The sequence below is a fragment of the Protobothrops mucrosquamatus genome, unplaced genomic scaffold, assembly GCF_001527695.2.
Source record: "Protobothrops mucrosquamatus isolate PMUCROS unplaced genomic scaffold, P.Mucros_1.0 scaffold593, whole genome shotgun sequence".
Lineage (NCBI taxonomy): Eukaryota > Metazoa > Chordata > Lepidosauria > Squamata > Viperidae > Protobothrops > Protobothrops mucrosquamatus.
This window is the reverse complement of record NW_015386892.1, coordinates 342,587-356,637: the sequence shown is the minus strand read 5'-3', so window position 1 is coordinate 356,637 and position 14,051 is coordinate 342,587.

The following is a 14,051-nucleotide window of genomic DNA, read 5'->3' as shown; positions in this document are numbered from 1 at the left end:
GGAGCCATTAACTCTGTCACCACAAACCTACCAGCGAAGGGAGAAAATTACTCTCCACTTTTACAAAATACCCCAGTTCTGGTACTGCAGAAAACTAGCATTAAGGAAACTAAATTGCATGTTTGTCGTGAGGGTTAAATCTACAAACCATGATTATACAACCTTTCCAGAGGAGACAGGAGCAAGCGGTTGGGAGGATTCAAATGAAAAGCAGCAAGCAACTACGGGACGGGGTCTGCTACGTCTTCCTTGGAAAACTCGGAAGGATCCATTTTGCACAAGCCACGATGCTGCTCGCACTGCGCCACTCCCGGGATGCCCACAAACCTAGTCAGAAGGGAGTGAAGAGGAATTCCCAAACACTGGACAGCCCCCTTCGGAGGATAAGCACGCCCAGACGCCAGGAAAGAACGGAGAGTCCTTTTCTCCACCAAGTAACGCTGGTATCCCTATTTACAGTTCTGAAGTAACACTTTCTGCTTTGTGTAAACACCTTGAAAGGGAGCTTGTTCAACTGAAATAGGCCTGAGTGACCTAAGCTGGGAAGAAACCTCAGCAACTCTGGAGACAGGAAGAAGTCAAGTCTGACCTAAGCAGAAGTATGCCAGGGTTATTTCATTTGTTGGTCACGCCTGGGTCAGGAATGCCAAGGAAGAGGGCATAGCTAGGAGGGGCAACTAGCAGACCCCCCCGATACCCCGATTTGGCCCAATTTTCAGCTGCATGCTTCAAGCCCTAAGGTCTTTGACTTACGACCACGACTGAGTCCAAAATTGACGCTGCTAAGGTTGCAAAAGGTGATCACACATGAGGTTACGTCTTGCCATTGTAACTTTGAATGGCCACTAAATAACTGGCTGTTAAGTCGAGGACACCTGCACTAAGGAGTTTGGGATATTTTAAGGAGAGTAGTGGAAAAACCAGGCCTCCCAGAGGACTTCCACTCCCATTCTTAAATCTCCCCCCAAAAAAGGGAGGGGAAGGAAAATTGGTCTTGCCCTCCCCAACAATGTCACACAAACTTCCTGTTCTTCTCCAGGAGGCCGAGAGGTTGACTTGCATCGTCCCCCTTCAAAGAGTGCAGGGCTGCAGCCCACCTGACACCCAGAAGGGTTTCTAAAATATTTATATTCTATTGAAGCTGGCACTCCTGAAATATCATTTTAATTTAAAACTGTTTCATTAGCCTACTTCTGTCAATCACTTTAAGTAATAAGCTTTTCTATGACAGCTCTGACAGGCTAAATATGCAACATAAAGCTAAATGGCAGTGTGTCTGGGCTCCCACAACATAGGCTTCAAAACCACACACTGGCTAAGTTCCCATTATGCTTTATTGCCTTCCATTAATCATAGGCCTGATTGATTTATATCCTTTCTGTCCAGGAGCTCAAGGCAACACACACAGTAGACTCTTCTCGCATTTTCTGTCCCCATAACAACAATCTGGGGAGATAGACTGGGCTGAGAGGATGACTGGCTCCAAGTCGCCCTAAGGATGGAATAGGCCTCCCCAGACCTGGTCCAATATTTTACCTTTCACACTAGTGTTTCTCAACCTTAGCAACATTAAGAAGTGTAAACTTCGATTCCCAGCATTCCCCAGTCAACCATGTCTGGCTAGGGAATTCTGGGAATTGAAGTCCACGTATCTTAACCTTATCAAGGTTGAGAAACACAGCTTTACATAATATTATAGATGGTTCATACCGTATGTTAAGACAATTGGATTCCTACAAAACTATGATCCACAAACTAACAAAACACAGTTCAGCTTAATTGTTATGTTCTATAAACCCACGATTGTTTTATTTATTAATTTTTTATGCCGCCCATCTCCTCTACAAGGTGACTCTGGATGCCGAAGAACTACATTCTTCCTCGTAGAGCTTGCCATAGTAACCAGTAAACTGCAAAGCATTTTTGTAAAATATATATTACTGGGAAGGGCCACTTTCCGATTTAGGCTTTCCCAAGAACAATTCCTACAGCATAACTGGAAAAGATGACTATCTGTGAACCGAAAATCACTTTAAGGAAGTCATAAAGTAAACGTGCCAACAGTTTAGTTCAGAGTAAAACAGGTTCCTGCAAAAATCCAAAATCCTAGTAAGATTGTTTTTTTTTTTTGAATACTTCAACATGAGCATGATAGATCACATGAGAACCAGCTGGAATAGCTCTTTAACGAGCTGTATAATTTATTTGAAAAAAAAAATCAAAGGAGGAGAGCCTTACTTCCTCTTACCTGATTACACAGTTCCATAAGCATAATAGCAACCTGCAATTTTGCCCTTGAACAAAAAATATCCCTTTTGCATTCATCTTAGCTCTTTCTGCCTCCCTCTTTAACACCTCTGCAGTTATATAATTGCAATGCACAACTCAATATGGCACCAGGAGATATTTTGCTTTCTGCCACATTAGATGACACAGCAGTTTGCTATCCCAACCTTTCATAAACCAAGTAACACGCGGTCCTCTGAAGCCATGCAAAACCTTGATCTCCGTGGCGACTTCAAACCCCCAACCCCAAACGTCATTCCTTCTCCTGCTATTTTTCCAACTGTTAGCCACGTTTTTCCAGCCACTGCCACAAACTAAAGAGGTCTCTCTCTGTCCTCACCCAATAACTTCCTCTTCTGGGACAATTCTGAAATCTGACAGCTGTTTTCAAACCTCTACAAATTTCCCAATCCGGATTTTTGAGGCGCAACCTAAAGACTAGCAAGTCACAATAGTTCAGCAGCTTGCACGGCAAAGAAGAATGGAGAAGATGTGGAACCTGCACTGAGTATTTAAGCATCAGCAAATACTTCCGGTCAGCTAAAAGGAAACTGCTCAAAGACTGGAGAATTTCTTAAAAGAAACGGCATTTCCAAGAACGGCCCAGTTATTAGCTGAAAGGCCAGTTGCAGACGGGCTTGTTTATTTGGACTTAAGTTGCAATCTTCATCCTGCTTTGCAGGCCTCAAGCAAGGATTCCTTTTAAAGGGACTATTTTTGAACAGAAATAAGAGACAATTAGGCAGAGAGGCAAGAAAAGACTGCAGTACAGGACTTCTGAGGTGGAACCTTCAGAAGTAACCAAAAACGGCAATATTTTGCCATTAAATGGCATGATGCCACAAACCCAACCTACCATCCTACCTTTAAGACCTGACTGAAGAAACTATGGAAGGCCAGAGTAAAAGGCCAGTCCCCGGGACACTGCGGCCGTCGTAAATACGAGCCACTTGCCAAGCATCTGGATTTTGAGCACCTGACCATGGGGATGCTGCAATGGTGGCTAAGAGTGAAAAAGGGTCATCAGTCACTTTTTTCCAGTGCTGTTCTAACTTTGAATGGTCACAAAGTAAACTGTTATAAGCTGAGGACTATCTGTATTTGACAGACCGTACAGGCAGTCCTCGACTTACAACTTACTTACAACTGTTCATTTAATGACCGTTCAAACAGCACCGAACAAAGTTGACTTCTGGCCATTTTTCACGCATACAACCATTGTAGCCTCCCTCCCCGGGATCACCTGATCAAAATTCAGATGTTTGGAAACTGACTCACATTTATGACGGTCGCAGCGTCCCGGGAGGGGCACGTGATCCCCTTTTGCGACCTCCTGACAAGCGAAGTCAATGGGGGAAGCCGGATTCACTTAACAACCGTGATACTGGTTTAACAACTGCAGTCATTCACTTAACAAATGTGGCAAGAGAAGTCGTAAAATGGGGCAAAACTCAACACATTTCTCATGAACAAAATTCTGGGCTCAGTTGTGGCCATAAGTCAAGGACTATTTAATAACCAACGTGCCGGGATACTTGTGACTGTCATTTGTGGTCAGTTAAAGACTTTAGGAGCTGACTTTCATCATGCTCCTTTTCCTCCAGGGCAGTTTTCCCCCCCCACCCACCCACCCACATGCAACTTGGAGAGAGGTGTTTTATAAACCGGCTTCAATCCCTTAAATCATAATCACAGCACAGATACAGCGAGAGGCAAAGGAGGATGACTTTTCCCCACACCCTTTTCAAGGTAGTCTAATCTGCATGATGAATGGGAGCCCGGAAGTGGAAGATGGGAGTTACTCTGGATTAACCACAGCTGAGCTCAAGGATGATTTAATTTCAGTAATACTGGACGGGAAGGAGTGAGGACCAGCCAGAAAAACAAAAACAGAAGACTCAGCTTGGGGGAACAGAACAGAAAGCTGCCACGCATGGTGTGGGAGAAAGGAAGCAAAGAGGACGGAGACTCAGTTTCCTGCCCTAGAGATGAAGGATCGCAGATCCAAAATCTGGCTGCTTCCAGTCTAGGAGAGGCAAAATTACATCTCATCTTTACTTACCAATTTCTACAGCAGCACAAAAGCAGGGGTCCTGGTTAAAATTGGACTTTTCAGCCAATGTGCATTTGTGAAAGGAGCAGTCTTGCATGCTCCAGTCAGGGCACGAGCCCCCTTAAACTCTTAAGGGTTTCTCTTCAGCGCTTAGCTACCTATCCTGATAGGACTTGCAGAGGCTTCTCAACTCCAGCCCCCACATCACGAGTGCTGGACTCCCCACCCCATGACTTTCTTTTCTGGACCATCCGCAGGGCCGCAATCCCCCTTCCCAAGACACCCCACTCCCTTCTTCCCAGGCCCCTCCAGAACAGCCGCCCTGCTCCCCAACCTGCCCCCTAGTCAGGGATGATGAGACTGGAAGCCCATCTCCCCACGAGAGAGGGATCCCCCTCGCAGAAGGGGGACCAGGCCTTTCGGCCCATCCTCAGCCTTCACCGCTGCAGACCATGCCCAGCATCCGTCTCGACCTCCATCCCCTTCCTCCTCTTCCTCTTGGTGGCTCATCTCATTCAAGGCCAAAATGGGGGGGGGGAATCATTATCCCTTCTGGAGACTAATAACTATTAATGGCCAGAAGTGATTGGTTTATTATTATTATTATTAAAGATTTAATCTTCAATTAGATTCACAGTCTGGGACTGGTAAAAACAGTTCCAAGTCTTAACCAAGGACCTAAGAACTGCTAAGGTAACATCTCTGTGTGTGTGTGTGTGTTATTATTATTATTGATTTAATCTTCCATTCAATTCAGTCTGGGACTACTAAAAATTTAACAGCTCCAAGTCCTAACCAAGAGAGCTATTAAGGTAGTAGTAATGTGTGTGTGTGTGTGTGTGTGTGTTAGTGTGTTATTATTATTATTGACTTGTTGTCAAGGTCCTGCAGTGAAGATTCCAAGTAAGGTGGGATTTTTTGCAAAGTCAGAATATTCGGCTACTATTATTATTATTATTGCTATGATGATTATTGATCACCGCACAGTCCACCCACCCCCCCACCCCGGGCAAAGAGGCTCCTTCTCACCCTCCTCCTCCTCGGGCTCCCCCTGCCCGCAGCATCCCTCTCCCTCCTGNTTGTCGGCGGCTCCCGGCCATGGCGCGGCGGCCCTCCGGTCCCGGCGACGACGGCGGCGAGGCAGCCCCTCGGGGTCCTCCGTGGCGGCCGTGGCGGCGGCGGCGGCCGCTCTCTCGCTGCCGCCCAGCCTCCGCCTCCTCACAAGCCAAACAACATGGCGGCCGGGGCCACACGCCGGGGGCGGGGTGAGGGCGGGGCTGGGGCGGGGCCTAGCGCGGGGAGGGCGGGGCTGCCGGCTTGTCCTCGCAAAGCGGGTGGGGTGGGGGGGAGGGAAAGGAGACTTTTAAACATTTTGGCCCACGTTTTATATAACAACAACAACAACAATAACAAAGTTGGAAGGGACCTTGGAGGTCATCTAGCCCAACCCCCTGATCAGGCAGGAAACCCTATACCGTTTCAGACAAACGGCTGTCCAGTCTCTTCTTAAAAAACTTCCATTTTTTACATCCGTTTTTAAACATTCAGATCTGGCGCCTTTCAATGTTTCTAGCCCGGTTTGACACATTCACAAGAATCTTTTAAACGTTGGCGTTCATCCGTTCGAGGTTTGGGTCCACCTTTTTTTAAGTTTGGCCAGCCCTTTCTTATGTACACCAAAATACAGGTTACAAAAAACAACAACCGATAGTAATATCAATGTGTTAGAAAGATACAGGTATTTGAATAAGTACTGCGTTAGATAACCGTATGTAGAATGGTAACGATTTACAGCTAAAGGGATATATACTTCTGTTTCATGACTGCCAAACGAATAAAGTACTCTTTAAAAAATAATAATAAAGGTTGCACTCTCTAAGTCAGGGGTCTTCAAACTTGGCCCTTTGATGACTGGTGGACTTCAACTCCCACAATTCCTCAGCCAGGCACATGCCTGGCTGAGGAATTGTGGGAGTTGAAGTCCACCAGTCATCAAAGGGCCAAGTTTGAAGACCCCTGCTCTAAGTCAATGCTCTCAATGTTGGTTGGTGAGGGGAGCTGTTATAGTTCATGAAAACTGCTGTTGAGCACATCTGGAGCCTTCATCTTAAAGAATTCTGCTCTACAGGGTGAATTATACCCAGATAAAATACTGTGAATTGATGAGAGGGGCTTTACCTTAAATGACCTCCCAGTACCTTAGTTTTCCTTGACCTACTAATCAGATACACACACCTGGGGCAGTCCTGGGGCACCGCAAATTCATTGTCAGGATTTGCATGAAGAACCCCTTTTGGGCTTTAGGATGGCTCGATTTCTTATTGCTGCAAAACTAACCTCACTCCGACCGATCTTTCAGCTTTGACTGAGGCCATTTCAGGACTGCTTCCATAAATCAGATTCCTGAGGGGAGATCGTTTGTCCAGTTTAGCTGTGAGCTGTCAAGAGCTGGAAAGGGAGCCAAGAATCCAGCCTAAAAAAAAACATTATTGGTCAGGAAGTCTCGGAGTCCAGCCAAAAGCCTTAACCATCCTTCCTGTCCAAGAGGCACCAATAGCCAGCCTGGATGAGTAGGGCGAGTCCCATCTCAGGAACTCTTGATAGCAGATTGCAAGAGGCAATCCCGTATGAATGCTAGTCCTCGGTTTACAACCGTTTATTTAGTGACCGCTTGAAGTTAAAAGGGCACCGGAAAAAGGGACCTGTGACCGTTTTTCAAACTTACCACTGTTGCAGCATCCCTACAGTGACATGGCCAAAATATGGACGCTTGGCAACTGACTCATATTTATGACGATTGCAGTGTCCCGGGGGGGTCCCGTGGTCCCCTTCTGTGACCTTCCAACAAGCAAAGTCAATGGGGAAGCCAGATTCATTTAACCATTGCAAAGTATTTTTTTGCCAAACATTTTATTCTCCCAGGCTTTTTTAAATTATGTCTATCCTATTTTGAATCTCGGCAGATTGCAACGTTTACCGGATTCTCTCTGGTGATGGGATATTAAACAGGGTTTGACCTGGTTAGAAGTTGATGGGAATCCTCCAGAAAATAGCAAGGCAGGACTAGGAAGCCAAGAAACGTCTCCGATAAGACATTAGTCAGTCAATTCTGCATTAGGGCCAAGAAAACCGCATGGACATGCTTGAACTCAACTTGGAATTGACATGACATTTACCGTTTTATCCTCTTTGAAAATGGTTTGACTGATTGCCTATGCCTGCTCTTTTATTTGATGTCTAACTTGATTGCCAATGGGTTTACTCCCAAGTTATATGCATGAGAGCAAGATGGAACTTATCTCCCGTTATACGTGCAACAGACTGCCTGGTTAACGATGGCCTTATTAATTTATTAATCACATTTATAGACTGTTTGAGTCCGAAAGGATTCTCAGCCGTTCACAAAGACAAGAATATGCAATATGTAATTAAAATACACAAAACATCCGCAAGTCCAGTGAAATAAGCTTTTACATTACCAATTATGTACATCTACCCAAGGAACTCTTTAAACCTCACCGCTCTTTAGAAGTGGCTGAAGAGAGAGAGAACAGGAAGGAAAGCACAGTTCTGTTTGCCCGAGATGACTCAATCATTGCAAGAACAGATTTCAAATCACTCAAACCTCAGAGTGAAGAGCAAAAATGCCCAAGCCTGGTTCTACTAAAAGCATTTGTGCAAAGAGAGATGGCCACGCTTGATAGGAAACAAAACAGGATTAAAGAATGATCCTATTCACGAGGGCAGGAAGTCCTAGTTACAGGCGATACCTATTTGGAGCTTCAGAAAAATTAAGGAATTCTTTAAGAAATTAAAATCGAGGCTTTTAAGCTACTGTACTTGTGCAAGAAGACCTGCAATCTCTCATATTTTTGTGCTGGTTTGGGGATTTTGAGATTATGTCCAGTCCTTGCAAAATTACCGAGCTAGCTGAAGGGGAACCTCTGTCTACTGTGGCTCGTGTGCTAATCCCAAAGCACTCGTGGTACTGGATGTGTGTATTTTTGTGTTTTGTTCCCTCTGTTTTTTTATTATTATTTTAAAAGCAAAAAAAAAATGTATAATTCAAAACTAACTGTCGGAAAATATGACTTCACAGAAAAAGACCAGTTGGAAGCTTGGAACCAACTTCCAACAGAGGCAGTGAGTGGATCCACTGTCAGTCACTCAAAATTTAAACATGCTTGGGATAAACCCGAGCCCATCATCGAACAAAAATGAAAAATAAGATTAAAAACATCATAAAATGTAAAAACAGTAATTAAGATAATTAATTACAGGTAGTTCTCGAGTTCATTTAGGGACCGTTCAAAGTTACAGCAGCACTGAAAAAGGGGCTTACCACTGTTTTTCACACTTATGGCCATTGCAGCACCCTTACATGATCAAAATTCAGACGCCTGGAAACTGACTCACACTTATGACAATTGCAGTGAGCCTCTGAGTCACGTGATCCCCTTTTGCGACCTTCTGACAAGCACAGCCAATGGGGAAGCCAGGTTCGCTTACTAATTTAATAACTGCCGTGAACCACTTGCAAGAAAGGTCATAAAATGAGGCAACACTCACTCAACTGCCTCGCTTAGGAACATAAAGTTTGGGCTCAATTATGGTCGTTAAGTCAAGGATTATCTGTGATTAAAAACAAACAAACGAGAAAAACAAACTCAAAGGCCAGACTCCATGGACTCCAGGGGCTTCTTCTGCTGTCAGTTTTTTTTTACATTTCTAATAATTAAAAGGAATCATAGTTTTCAAAGTGGTGCAACTGATCCCCTTCCTGCGACACAGAATGGTCCCTACCATCACTTTCTTTTGTACGTATTCATACACACACACACAAACACACACACACACACAAAACTTTCGCCACTGGCAGAGTCTATTGCAGATAGGGGCGTGCCAGAGAATGCAACCCTCCTCCGCAAATACCTGTGTAATGAAAAAGGACCCAAACAAACTATGTAGCCCTAAAGCCGCGGCGTTGTTAATTTCCTTCCCGTTGGGGGTCACTGGAAAAAGAACCAAAACACGACAAAGACGACATTTGCCTTCGGCCAATGGCTTCCCCTCTAGACTTCCCCACCCCAGCTGGCAAAAGCCCTGCAAGCCATGGAAAAGCTTTTAGAATTCCGTGGAATTTGTCCCCTCCATTGTGGAGCCCCATCTGCATGCGTCGTTTTTAATAACCTAGATTGCCAACGAAATGTACAGTTTGACTTGTTTATGCTTTCCAGGTTCCCCGGCCTACTTGTGGAAAAGGGAAAAGAAACAAAAGCCCCACCACGACTCGCTCCCTTCGCTCCGCCAGCCTTTCTTTGTAATTTCCCTTGAAAAGAAAAGCAAGCGGAACACGAAAAGCCAGCCAAGTTGAGGGTGGCTGCTTTGCATTCAGGAACGGGGGTCAATCCGACTGCAGCCGAGGTGGGCCAAAACGGGAGCCAGCATCTCTCTGCGTGGACAGAAAAGAAGGCTTATGTTTTAAATGACGGAAATGTGCCTCGTGAACTCTTCCGACAGTTGAAGATGGCCTAGAAAAGTTTGGAGGTTTGGGGGCCTGTCTTCGTTAGCAGATATGCATTAATGAAACGCCGACTTTAAATCTGCCGTTCTCTGCTCCTGACATTCTTTGGAATGAAAATGCTGCTTTGTACCCTCTTACTGGCTGTGCCAGGAAGCTTCTCCTAACACTTAAAACAGAGCCAAGATTGGTGGCATACATCTGTCAAGCCTTCCCATCAAGGCGTTATCTGAAGCATTCACAGGCAGAGCCCGACTAACAACTCAATAGTTGCCGTTCATCGTGCCCAATAACTTCCCAAAACCTATCCCTCCTCAAGAAGAGATTTTATATCAATTGCACTGTTGTCTGTACTCCGTTTATTTAAACGCTATTAAAATTCTGGCCAGCTCTCATTCATGCCAAAATATTAAGATGCGTGAACATCTCTTCTAAATATTCTGTTAAGCATTCTTTTGGAACAATTATATAATGGTTCTATGCCATTTCTCGGGGCAAGGTAGCCACACTGGGATTTATTACTTCATAATAATACTTTCATACAGTCAGTTTGGTCTAGTGGTTAAAGCACCAGGCTAGAAAGCAGGAGACCAAGAGTTCAAATCCTGTCTTAGCCATGAAAGTTGGCTGGCTGGCTTTGGGCCGATCACCAGGAGACTACAAGTTCCAGCCCAGCCAAGCAGCAATGTGAGCAAGTTTAGCCAGAGATGTTCTTAAAGGAGAGGACGTATAAAAATCCAACACACGCAATTCCTGTGGGGAATTCGCCCTTGATGCTGCCCAAAGATAAATAAAGTGTTGAAACGATTCAGCCTGCCTTTCTGGTTTGGGGACTCTTTAGTCACAAACCTAAAGCGTGTATTAAATATGGGAGACAGAAACATTGTTTTTTCTGTAACTTTGTTTTTTTACCTTGTTGTTTTGTCTACTTACAAAGGGTTAGAGAGGAGATTCTTTGGAAAGATTGCTTGACGTGGCTCAGTCAATGGAGAGAGCCAGTTGCCTAATTGTTAAGACACCAGGCTAGGAAGTGGGAGACAGCGAGTTCTAGTCCCGCCAGGAAAGCCAGCTGGGTGACTGTGGGCCAATCATCAGGAGACAGGGAGTTCTAGTCCTGCCTCAGCCATGAAAACCAGCTGGGTGATGTTGGGCCAGTCACTCACTCTCAGCCCAACCCACCTCACAGGATTGTTGTTCTGGGGAAAATCGGAGGACGATGTGTGGATATGTTTACTGCCTGGAGTTATTTGTAAAAATATTAAAGGCAGGATAGAAATAAAATAAACAAATAAACAAACAATGGGAGAGAGAGACTTGTTACATGGGACAACTCTTCGCTTTATAACAAGAATATGTAGATTTTAGGCTTGTAGAGTTGATTGCTTTTTATTTTTTTTAGCCAGAACTCTTGATATCTACCAATTGGAGCCTTGTGCAAAATATTCTGGTTTAATAAATTAAAGAATTCTGAGACCAAGGATTTCCAAAAGCAGTATCTCCCTTCGCCTGATTTTCAGCAATATAAGGCAGAAAATGAATCAGCAATGTTCTTCAGCTTCCAAAAAAGCAACCAGTGGAACAGCTTGCCTCCAGAAATTGTGGGTGCTCCATCACTGGAGGTTTTTAAGAAGAGACAGACACTTGTCTGAGAGGGTATAGGTTCTCTGGCTTGAGCAGAGGGCTGGACTAGAAGACCTCCAAGGTCCCTTTCAGCTCTATTTCTATTTCTATTTTGGCTGCACCAACAAAGGTCAAGATCGCAAGTGATAATACCACTTTATGTCACACTAATGAGGCCACACTTGGTAAAAGGCAGATTTATACGATTTGAAGAGAAATCAGAGTACAGATAGACCTCGACTTACGACCACAATTCGTAATTTTGGTTGCTAAGTGAAACATTTGTTAAGTGAGATTTGTCCCATTTTACGACTTTTCTTGCCACTGTTGTTAACATAATGCGTGGATATCTTGTATTCAGATTGATCTGTCCACATAAAATGCACACCTATATACAACAGATAATATACAATATTAAATAGAATTATGGTATATGATATAATACTGTATGTGGAAATGCATTTTATGTAGTTATAAATATAACAGATAAACTCTCGGGATCACATTTGTGTTTTTGTGTGTCTATTTACACTCCCAATTACTACTCCTTTTCTTTAAAGAAAAAGCTCTTAGTTTTGCCTTCTTTCCCTTTTCCCCTTACATTCTTCGTCGTTTTTACCTTTTATTTAATTATGAGGGCCGAAGTAAGAAAAAAGAAGTGAGGAGTGACTCCACAGTGACGTCCCAATAAAGATTAACGTAAGGCTGGGGACAATGGGACGTGTAATCCCAACCTCTCTTCTTTCCCCGCCCGCGAGGAAAACGGGCTAGGAAGAACTGCAGCCCTGGCCACTAATGATAATGACTGAATAAAGAAATAATTACCCGCCTTGGTAGCTAATAATAAATATAAAACAGGCGCGAAAAAAAAAGCTCCCTCGCAGCTAAGCAACCCGGTTGAGGGCCTTCTCGACCCGGAAGTGCTTTTTTCAGCACCGGAAGTCAGAGGCCGACGGGAAGGCGAAGCTACCACCGAGGCAGCGCCCGCTGATTGCGGGGTGTTTTCTCGAGTGCCTCGTAAGGAAGGAGGAGAGTCGGCAGGCAAAGCTAAAAGGCTCCGGAGGGCCTCGGTGCCGCGGCCAGCTCTCCCTACCCGAGCCCGGCTTCCCTGAGCGGACTAGGCCTTGAGTAAGTCAACAAAGCTCGAGCCAGAAGACCCGGATGCAGGGCGGGGCCTGCTGTGACGCTACGTGCTGAGCTGCCGGACGGTGCGCGGTGACGTCACGGCTCAGGAAGAGGATTGGTCGGTTGCTGGAGAGGGCGTGGCTCGGGTGGGGCCAACGGGTTGGCAATGCCAGCTGATGCCTGGCCCGCCTTGCAGGGTTGTTGTATGGGTGGAGACGAAGCTGGTTTGAGAGGTGACGTGATTTACTCGCTCTGCTCCTCTGGGGAGGGGAGGGGAGTTATGAAATTAGTACAGTGAGGGGAGGGGAGGAGGAGGGCTTCCTAGCGGCGTTGGACTACAATGCCCATGAATGAAGGCAAAGACTACAGATCCCATCTTCCTCTGAAGCTGAGCCAGGCAGAGCAACTCGGACTTGAGATGGGAAGCTTTGCCTTGGATATAAATGCAGATACATCCAGCTAGATTTGGGAAAGCTGGAACAGAAAGACAGTCCATCTACATGTAGGGGACCTAGTTTTTTTTTTAAAAAAAAAATAATAATATTATTTTTATAACTGGGTGGCTTACACTAGCTAACATATTTTAAAAACAAAGAACAATAGAAAAAAGCCCTACACCCAGGAAACCACACAAGGCGGAAGAAGAAAGCCAGCCAAGAAAAGGAAGGAAATGTCTGTCCAATCTCTTCTTAAAAACCTCCAGTGAGGGAGCACCCACAACTTCTGGAGGCAAGCTGATTAACTGTTCTCACGGTCGGGAAATTTCTCCGTAGTTCTAGGCTGGATCTCTCTTTAATAATGGAGAATATATCATGGTGACCAAAACTGGATGCGGTATTCCAGCTGTGACCTCACCAGGGCTGTATAAAGCAGTGCTCACACTCCATGTGACCTTGATGCTATCCCTCTATTGATGCAGCCTAGGACTGGGTTGGCTTTTTTTGGCAGCTGCGGCATACTGCTGGCTCATGTTTGAGTAGTGGTCCACTAGGACACCTAAATCCCCTCTCACGTAAGGTCTGCTTTTGAGCTCTGTTCCACCTATTCCATACCTGTGCATTTGTTTGGTTCAGACGAAAGAAACCCCGAGGCATAATTAATGCAAACCCCATTGCAGAGTTCATGCCATACTCAGCCACACCTAGGCGGACCATTTAATATAAGGTCTAAATTTAGCTAATGCCTGAGGTCTGATGCCAAATTTGCAATCATATGATATTTTGCTATTTTGCAGTTGTTCATTTCGACTAAGTGTACAAGATTAGTTATGTGCCACTTTCTTCTCCAGAACAGAAATCAATTGTGGAAATACAGCTTTTTTTTAAATAAAAATAAAATATGGCAGAGGAGGATATTGGTCATACAAAGTCCTTTAATCTTAGGAACTTTATATGAAGCTAGTTTGATGTAGTGGTTAAGGTGCTGGCCTCTTTAAGCTTCGTGCGA